General features: G+C 36.1%; 1 long non-coding RNA gene across 4 annotated transcripts in view; it reads right to left on the reverse strand.

Annotated features, from left to right (window-relative positions):
• LOC118195832 (uncharacterized) overlaps window positions 1-3,802 on the reverse strand; it is a 77,570-nt gene extending 73,768 nt beyond the window's left edge. For all 4 annotated transcript variants that reach the window (XR_015040674.1, XR_015040673.1, XR_015040675.1 and 1 more), the window contains exon 1: window positions 3,662-3,802. This is a non-coding gene — a long non-coding RNA (uncharacterized LOC118195832). The remainder of the gene's footprint in view (window positions 1-3,661) is intronic.
• Window positions 3,803-9,287: the final 5,485 nt, after the last annotated feature.

Here is a 9,287-nt window from a genome sequence, read left to right on the forward strand (position 1 = left end):
AATCGTAAGCTCTGATTGTCAAATAACTACATTATTCTTCACTATGTTAAATTTTTCTATACTACTGGGAAGACCAACAACTACCGTATTTCCTCGAAACGAAGACCCCGAATGCAAAACGTTCCTTACAATTTAGGATAAATTTTAAAAATACGAATGTGGATAAACAATTATCTTGTCTCACAGTAATTTCCAAAAAACATAAATGTTAGTTTATTATTTTTTCCTCTCGGTTTCCTTAAAATAGCAATACCGGTGGCTGTGGCTTCAAAACAAATAAAAGATGAGAAGAAGTTAGTCATATATTGTTAATTATTTGTTCTCATGTATATCAGTATAGCGGATACAATCGTCAATTAAAATCGCAAACAAGACGTAACTATTGTGATTAACGGTATAGTTACGCATTTATACATATCGAAATAACGTGTGTGATTTATTTAGTATTCAAACAGTGTAATTATTCTATGCATTAGAATAATTAAACCCCTTACTCTTATTTTGCAATTTCATTTATCAAAAACATACCTGTTTATAAGATAAGACTCAATTTCAGAATAGAAATACATTCTTTCTTTAGAGTAAATATGACATATCTTCTTTTCATGGCTGTTAAAATCAGTTGAAAATTATTTTTCTTTTCTTTTCCTTTAATTAGGAGAAAACTGAAATTTGCATATCGTACGAGTGTATTTTTCTAAATTATAGCAAAAGAAAACATATTTATTTATCTTTATTTATAACCACACAGAGCAAAAAGCATTTAATCTTTACAATTGGAAAGTTTCTTTCAATTGAATATATTAAAATACTATTGAAACAATACGTAGCTATGGCCAAAAGAAAAGTAGAAATATCTCTTATGTTTTTGCAAATTTTAGAATAATGTCATTTTAACGTTTTAAAATTTTGATTATTGCGCATTTGGTTGGTTCTATAGATTTAATTTACTAATTATGCTAGTATCTTCACTTATCATTGTAACGTTTTCGTAACACGATATTTTCTTCTGAATTATTCTAAAAAAAGCACTGTACTCTCTTTCTCCCACAAACAAAAGCCTCTTAACAAAACAAAACATTTGCCATTTAAAAGATAAGAAATTATATAAAAATGCGTTATTATTTCGGTTTTACTTCGAAATTCTTTCAAAACTACTGCTTTCTTAAAAAAATTATACTGAAAAAAAATTTGGATACAGGAAAGCATTGCAATAGTGACAGATTTACTAACTATTTTAAGTGCACAGCAATGTAATATCATTGAGATTTGCCAAATCGATTGGATGTTCCGCAAAGTTTTTATTGGGATACATGTAAAAATTATACCTGAACGTTGGGCTAAGCCTTTCTAAAAGTCAAAAGGGAAATCATTTTTGTACCGCAAAGTGCTTCAAGGTGAAAGTGGCCTTTGCGTAAGTGTTAGAACAACCAACGTATGCTGATAGAATGAAAACTTGTATTCTTCAAGACCAAGAAAGCTTCCGTTTTAAAGAAAATACATACCGAAAGGTTGTACGCGAATTATATCATGCTGAAAAAGACCTGAAAATGGAAGAAATAATGGGGAAATGGTATTTCGGAGCAATAAAAACAAACCTACATTTACTTAAAATGACTAGAAACAGTTTGTCAGTCTTCCTTAAGTTCAGGTATATAATCTAAAATAATCCGGGAAAACTGTAAAAGGGGAGGTGGCAGTTTTTTTCCGTGGAGTTGTTTTTTTTTTTTATACGGAGTGAGCCCAATTTTTAGTATAGATGATAGTACGACCAAAGAAATATGTGTAGATATCTTGAAGAACATAATGTTAGCACTGGCAAAAAGGGAGCATGCCACTGAAGTGGCGTTATTAACGAGATAATGATTCGAAGCATTTAATAAAGTTGATCAAAACTTGATTCGAATGAAACGGAATTGAAGTTCTGCCATGTCTCTCTCAGTCAGTCTCTGGACGTAAATTCAATTGAGAACTTATGGCATGAACTAAGATATAAAGAACGCATGAAATATGAAGTACAGCTTTAGAGAATTGTGCAAAATGCATGTTTTTATTTCTCTTAAAAATCTCAAAAATTAGTCCGTTTCATAACAAAATTAATCCAGTCCTTAAAAGCTAAGATGAGAAGCTAATTTTGTGGTATTATAGTTGGGTTTCACGATTTTGTTTTTCACTTATTACGTGCTCTGCACTTAGGCACTGCACGAAAAGGTAGGGATGCCCCGTGGATGTATTTTAAAGGGAAAGTGGCTCGTATCCACGTTTCATATGGGGAAAACCACAAAAACGTCCATGCAGCCAGTCCGTTCGCCGGGACTTGAACCCTAGACCGAAATACCAGTATTCAGTGGCTTTTACCGCTCTGCCGCTGGTGGGCTTCGGTTGCACAATTCAAACTGATTTTTAGTTTATAACTTTCTGTTGCCTCTTTTGGTCAAATGACTTGTAATTCACATGTTTCTATTGCCTCATTTTATCACGAGCTCGCTCAATCCAGAAATTAGCAGTTTAGTATAAAGTTAGAGAAATAGCTCGGATTCATATGTGATAACATGGAATAACGGCTACAACCTGCCATCCAGCCTGTCACTTGGCGAATAGTCACTGCCTTGCACTAAAGCAAAAAGTCCTTCAAATGTCCTTCAGAACGATACATCTGCCCTTAGGCAGATAGCCTCGTATACTTTGTATTAATTAATCTAACTTAAATTGATATACTATTACTACTTAAATCGATACTATTACATTCCAGAAAATAGGTTTATCAGCCCTTAAAAAGTCTTAAGTTTTTTAATTTTTTTTTTTTTTTTTTTCTTAAGACAATCAAGTAGGCATTCCTTCTATGTGTCCTTGACGAATATTACCAGCATATCCGGCTAATAACTGGCAGGCTTAAAAATCGATTCTTACAAAAGGGGCTTTTTGTTTGTTTGTTTTTGAAAAAAAAAAAAAAAAAAGGGTGGGTTATACTCGCAAAGAAACCTAAAATTTCTAGATTGGTACCCGAAGTCATACGTGGAGGTTGATAACCCATCACCATTCGTCATGAGTCTCTAACTTAATAAGTGATAAGACAACTCCAACAACAAGTGATAAGTGATGGGGAACTGCAAAGAAGTAAAGAATTCCTCTAACGTGTCCTTATCTTCTTGAAATAAGCGTGTCCAGTTGGCAAGCGGAATGTATCCGGTGAAAGCAAGGTTAATTTTCAAATACCTGCTCGCAGGAAATCTTATGATCCTAAAATGAAACTCAAATTAATTATAACTTGAGATTAGACAGCTAGTTTATGGCTTATTTGCGAATCTGATATTATTATTTCGCTCACTCTCATTGGCTGGCCAAAGGTAGACTAAATTTCATTTGCTAATAGAAAACTGATACTTGTTAAGGAGGAGGCAAAGAATTTCTTGTATTATTTACCTACCTGAAAGAATATAGGGTGCTTTGATATTTTAAGACTGCAGATTTAAGCAGAAATTTTACTGAGTTACTAATTTCGACTGTCAAATGGCCGTGTTTCAGATTTTGTGCAAAGCAGAAATCTCTACTCAGTATAACTGGATTTAAAAAAAGGGGGGGAGAGCAACTCACGCAGTTTTTTATGACTTGCATAATAAACAAATAAATCTAGCTTACTCCTTGAAAAGAACTCACGTACCACAGGTTCACTGTTACTCCTCTAGACCACGATGAGCACCCAGAAGGAGAGGGGGTTGGTGCACTGGGCGGCACCCCTTCCAATAAAGAGAACACTCCTCGCGACGCGAAGTGAGAAGAGGGGAGGAGAAAGGTGTCGTTTTTTGTGATTCCGACAGGTGTCCTCGCCGGGGCACAAAAGAGCGCGCATCCTGCTTCCGGTCCTCGGTTTCCGCTCTGCCTTATCTCGCTTCGCCAGCCCGACCCGAGATATTTGACGTGTCTGGGCGAGCAGACGAGACTCTCTCTGTTCTTTTTATCATTATTGTTGATATTATTTCACTTTTCTTTTTCTACTCAACCCTTCGTCAGAAAGTGAGAAGGTATATTTCAGTGCATGAAAATGCATCCTCCCGAAGAGGCTTATAAACAAAGGTGGATTTTTCGAAGAGAATTTCGATCTTACGACTTCATAATGGAAAAATAGAATACATGCTGTTTTATGCCGAACCCAGTCTGAAGACATAGACAGTATAATTCACTGTCCCCGAAAACTTGTTTTCATGAGGAGAAAACGGGTTGGTAAGCAAGCATAGAAGGATTTTCCGGCCCGCTAAAATCTGGAGCCTTAGTCCAATATTTTTGTGCGCAATAATCAGAACTTGGTCCCATATTGTAGACACGCGCGTCGACAATGATGTATCCTTCGCGGTCTTGTATAAGAAATGGATGTTATGTTTTTAGGCCAACCATTGAAATTCTTATGAAATTCTTGAATCGTTCAAATTAGCAATTAATGTATCTTTCCTTTCAGTGTCTGTTCCGTATGATAATGTTCTTGTATAAAAGTAGAAAGCTGATGAAAGTTCCCACGTTTTCCCTGATCAGATTTTCGCTAATATTTCACAGAAAAAAAAGTTTTGACGAGTTCCTCGAATAATGATTTGGAATGCTGAAACAAGCGTTGGAAAAAATATAATTTTCTTGTTGGGAGATACAGCTGGCACAACGTGATTTGGTCAGAGTTGTTTCAATAACATTCCAATGATAACAATAATAATGAGAGAAAATAATCTCTCGAAATTTAAAAGCAGCTTAATATAAACATACAAATATATACTTTTACAAGATTACAATTCATTAACTGTCGAATATTGTACAGTTGTTACATAGAAATATTTTTAGTAACTGTTGGTATTTTTACAATTTTTGACACCGATTTTCGTTCTTAATCGTTTATTGTGTAACTGTCAGGGGTGCGGGAAGAAAAAGAAGAAGACAGAAAGGGAAAAAAAATTGCCCCGCGTTTTATTCTCAATGGCTGAATCGACTGTCGACTCGATGTTCTCCACTTGAGCAATCTAACGGATCAGTTTACTTCAGAAAATCCTCTCCGAAGACACCCTTTCCAAACGAAAGTTTTAATTTGCTTTCCAATAATTCAACTATGCAGTTCAATCCAATATTGTGGCTAAATAACACTGCAAAGCAAAGCATTGCCCGTCTTCGTCAACACCAAAAATTATTTGAAGCATGCCTACTGTTTCCATCACCATTAAATTGCACATGGAACCATGTTGCTATTTAATAGTAACAAAATGAAATAATTACAGAAAAAGAAAGCCATGTAAATTCAAGGTGATTAGAATAAATGGAGAACCTTCCCCGTATGTTCAGAGTAATGAAAATGAAGCCATGAATCATCATGTTATGACGGCAGGATTCATCATGGCTGCTGCCATAGACGAACTTCTGTTTGATTTTGTTTACATTGAAACCGGAGTTGTGTACATGTTAGCTATTCATAACTGAATGTTTATAAGTCTCCCGTTCTAATTTTGATACTTAACATAAATGATTTTCTGCTTAGTATATAGAAAAATCACGAGGATTAAAAATAACTGCTTGAAATTTAATAAAATCTAAATATATGAAAATGTGTAAACTATAATTATAAGAGAAATGTGTACATGGTAAAACCTAAAAGACCAGTGAAAGTTTCAGTGGTATTTTAAGCAAATTATGCCTAAAGAGAGTTATGAGCCTGCAGATGTCGATATTGGCTCTCAAAAGTCAGTGTAGTTTAATTTAACAATATGTTTCGTAGTTATATCTGTAGGCTATACCGCGGCCACGATAAGTCATGACGTCGCCTTGGCTTCACTTTTGTGACGTCATACTTACTCCATCTATTCTAATCCCTTGGTAAAAACAGACAGAAATACATGCACATGCGAAAGAAAAAAAATATCTGTTAAAGGTGAGAATCAAAACTGCACGGAAATTTTGGAAATGTTTCTCTAAACATATTTATTGCATTTTTTCCTGTCTTTAATATTTTGTTGTTGTTACCTCAGTGCTAAATCATTGAGTAGAGCTTGAAGGGAGAAAAATTATTGTTTCCAGCGAACTGATGAAGTCTGCTTAGGACTATGATAGCAGCTGTTTCTATACAAGATACGATTTATGTTTCTTCTATTTACACAAGAAGCTGTATAATTACAGTAGAACAATAATAACACAAATTTTCTTTATTTTTCGAAAATTTAAAGTTCAGCTTGAAACTATAGATAAGAAAGTCAGGCGTCCATCTGTATGAAAAAGATGTCAAAATGACCCATCTGCACGACAAATTTCACGCCACCGAAAACGGAACTGCACGAAAAAAGTTGTGCGAATGTAAAAAGGGGAATTAAAGCATACAATTTACATATGAAGTAGGGGTTGAATAGCCAAATGCAATGTCATTAACATAAAACGCAATCCTTCATTCACATCACAACGCCTTAAAAAGGGGCATGCGTGACCCATACGTCAGTTCGCAAGCAGCAATAGTTCCGTGTAATCCGAGATAGCCAAAGCGGAAAGGATGAGTCAAAGACACCATTTGCCTAATGAAATGCGTTGGAGAGCTGTCAGGGTGTTGCAAACTGGTGCAAGAGTGTCTGCTATTGCGAGAGAGCTGAATGTGTATTGTCGCGTCATCAATAGGCTGTGGAATCGTTATCAAAATTATCAAAACACCTGTAGAAGACGTGGGTCTGAACGCCGGAGGTTTGCCACAACAGCAGACGATGCCTTCCTGTTGCTATGTACAAGACGCCGTAGATCACTAACAGCACGATAGCTGGCATCGCATCTCTCTGCTGCTGTAGGACGAGACGGCTCATCCCACCAAATTGCGTCGCCTCAAGTGCATGAAGATGGACTGTACGTCGGACAACCTGTGCTTTGTATTCCTTTGTCCCCCATCGCATGTTAGAGCGCCGTTGAACGTGAAGATCGCAATGGGGTTACATATTCTTTACGGATGAATCTCGATTTCACATCCAGAACTATTCCGGAAGGGCAATGATAAGGCGACGGTCAGATCATCGAAAGCGACCATTCGAGTGGAGGATCATTCCAGAGGACATGTATATCTGGGATTGCAATGAGCAGCAACATCGACCTCTACGTGATTCCTGGTGGTTCTGTCACAGCTGTTCGATAACGCGACGAAATTATACACTCTCTTGTGCATTTCTTTATCGCATCGCTGCTATCGGTACTGACGCGATATTTATGTATGATAATAAAGCACGAGTGGTTCGGAGTTATCCAGAGAGTGAAACCATTTCGCATCTGCAGTGGCCTGCAAAGTCAGCGGGCATGAATCCCATGCAGAATGCGCGGGACATGTTGGGACGATGGTCGCAGTGTGCCGCCAAGCATCCTTCACGGGCTTCGACATGAATTACTACAGGGATGAGTGCTACTGTCATAACAAGCGATAAGCGATACTATTGTCAGCTTATGATGGTGCCAGCCTCTGATGATGTTGATGTATTTGATGAATTTAGTAGAATGATCAAGCCAGACGATTATCAAGGTTAAGAATTAAAAGGTCCATTAGAAGAGAAAATGCCGAAGCTAGGTAGTAAAGATGAAGTAGGTAGGCTTAAGAGTGCCATTGAAGAAAAAGAAAATTTGAGGAAGTACATAAAACCAAGGAGGCGTAGATTTATTAAACCGAAAGTTATTTTTTATGGTGTGAGAAAGACCTTTAAGAATGAGCTTGTAGATGTCTTGAAACGCAATTGTGTACATTATGCCGAATGTGCTAGACATTTGTTTGATATTCCTACAAGAGGACTGGGAAGGACGCTTCATCATATTTTTTCTGTTAATACTCTTTGTCAAAATGAAAAATTGGAAGAGCAATGTCTGGCAATTGGATGGCGTATTTTTTCTGCGAGGTTATTTTTGAGATCAAGACAGTGTACACAATGCTTAGCATATGGTCACTAAGAGACTTTGTACAGATCAAGTCCATTGTGCTGAATGTGCTGGAAATCATCTTGCGATTGCTTGTATGAATAAAGGTAAAGGTAGGAAATGTATTACCTGTGTGGTTTCTAATCAGAAGTATGGTATAGAGTTGAAACATGATCACAGTGCATTTGATAAGAACTGTCCCTCTTTAAAGAGATGGATTGAATTTATTAGAGATCACACGGACTTTGATTTAAAAGAATGATTAGTATGGTTTAATTTTTATGAATTTTGCCATGTATGTACTCATTGGTTCTAGTATTTTATATAATAAGACTGTAGCAGCTGTGTTTCCCTTTATGTGTATATTTGCTTTATTTTCGCATGGTTTTACTATGTAAATTTATTTGCATGATTATTCTAAGTATCAACCTAAACCACTGTGCCTTAGCTGCTGCCCAGCTCTTTGGTCTCCAAAATGTTATTGGTGTTAGTCCTGATCTGATTTTACTGCAGGAACTCTGCTGGAAACCTGGCATTTATTGAAAAGTATAGTCCTAGAAATTTGGAGAGTTTCAGCTGTAGATAGAGGACGAACTGCAATTGTTTTTTTAAAAAGGAAACTGGTTTTATAGTGCATTGTGAAATAGATGAAATAACAGGTAGTGGGGACCAAGACCTATTAGTGGGAGACCAAGAGTTGAGTTTTATATCGGTATATTTTTCGCCTGCAGAGAACGTTGCTGTGAATCTTCTTAAGTTGGAAGATGTTTTAACTAGATATAAAAAGTTTTTAGCCACGGGGGATTTTAATTCAAAACATTTTAGCTGGAAAGCTAACTTGGTTGATGCAAGAGGAACGTTGATATTGTTACGAATTTGGTATTTAAAAAGCTAATGTTAGTTCAATTATAAATTAAATGGTTTTATTTCTCGCGCAGTGCAGCGCGTGACGAATATTAAAAGAAAGCTAAGCCGGAAAATTGAAAATACAAGAGCGCGTGCATTAAATAAATAAATATCTCTTTTTGATTTCGGGAAAGTACTGGAAAATTCTAGCGCGTGATTTTAAAATCTTATAAAAGGAGGAAAACATCTCAGTTTGTAGGAGTTGCTTAGTTTGTTGTTGTTTAGAAAACTGCTGTTGTTGATTATAGCGAATTCGCGGATTAGCGTTCTTTAGCTGTTTTGAATTACGTTCTATTGTACATTTGAGTAGTTAAAAGATAACTACTGTGAGATATTGTAATACTGCATAATAATTTGAGAAAATTTAAGCATTTTTGTTGTGATAATAATAAATTTTTGTTCATTTTTCATCGGACTTGTGCATTCATTTCATAACGAACCCGTACGCACGCAACAATTTTTGGTGTCAGAAGTGGGATAAAAAA

The sequence above is a fragment of the Stegodyphus dumicola genome, chromosome 4, assembly GCF_044657685.1.
Source record: "Stegodyphus dumicola isolate Sdum_Otavi_A_Nest chromosome 4, ASM4465768v1".
In the NCBI taxonomy this organism is placed as follows: Eukaryota; Metazoa; Arthropoda; class Arachnida; order Araneae; family Eresidae; genus Stegodyphus; species Stegodyphus dumicola.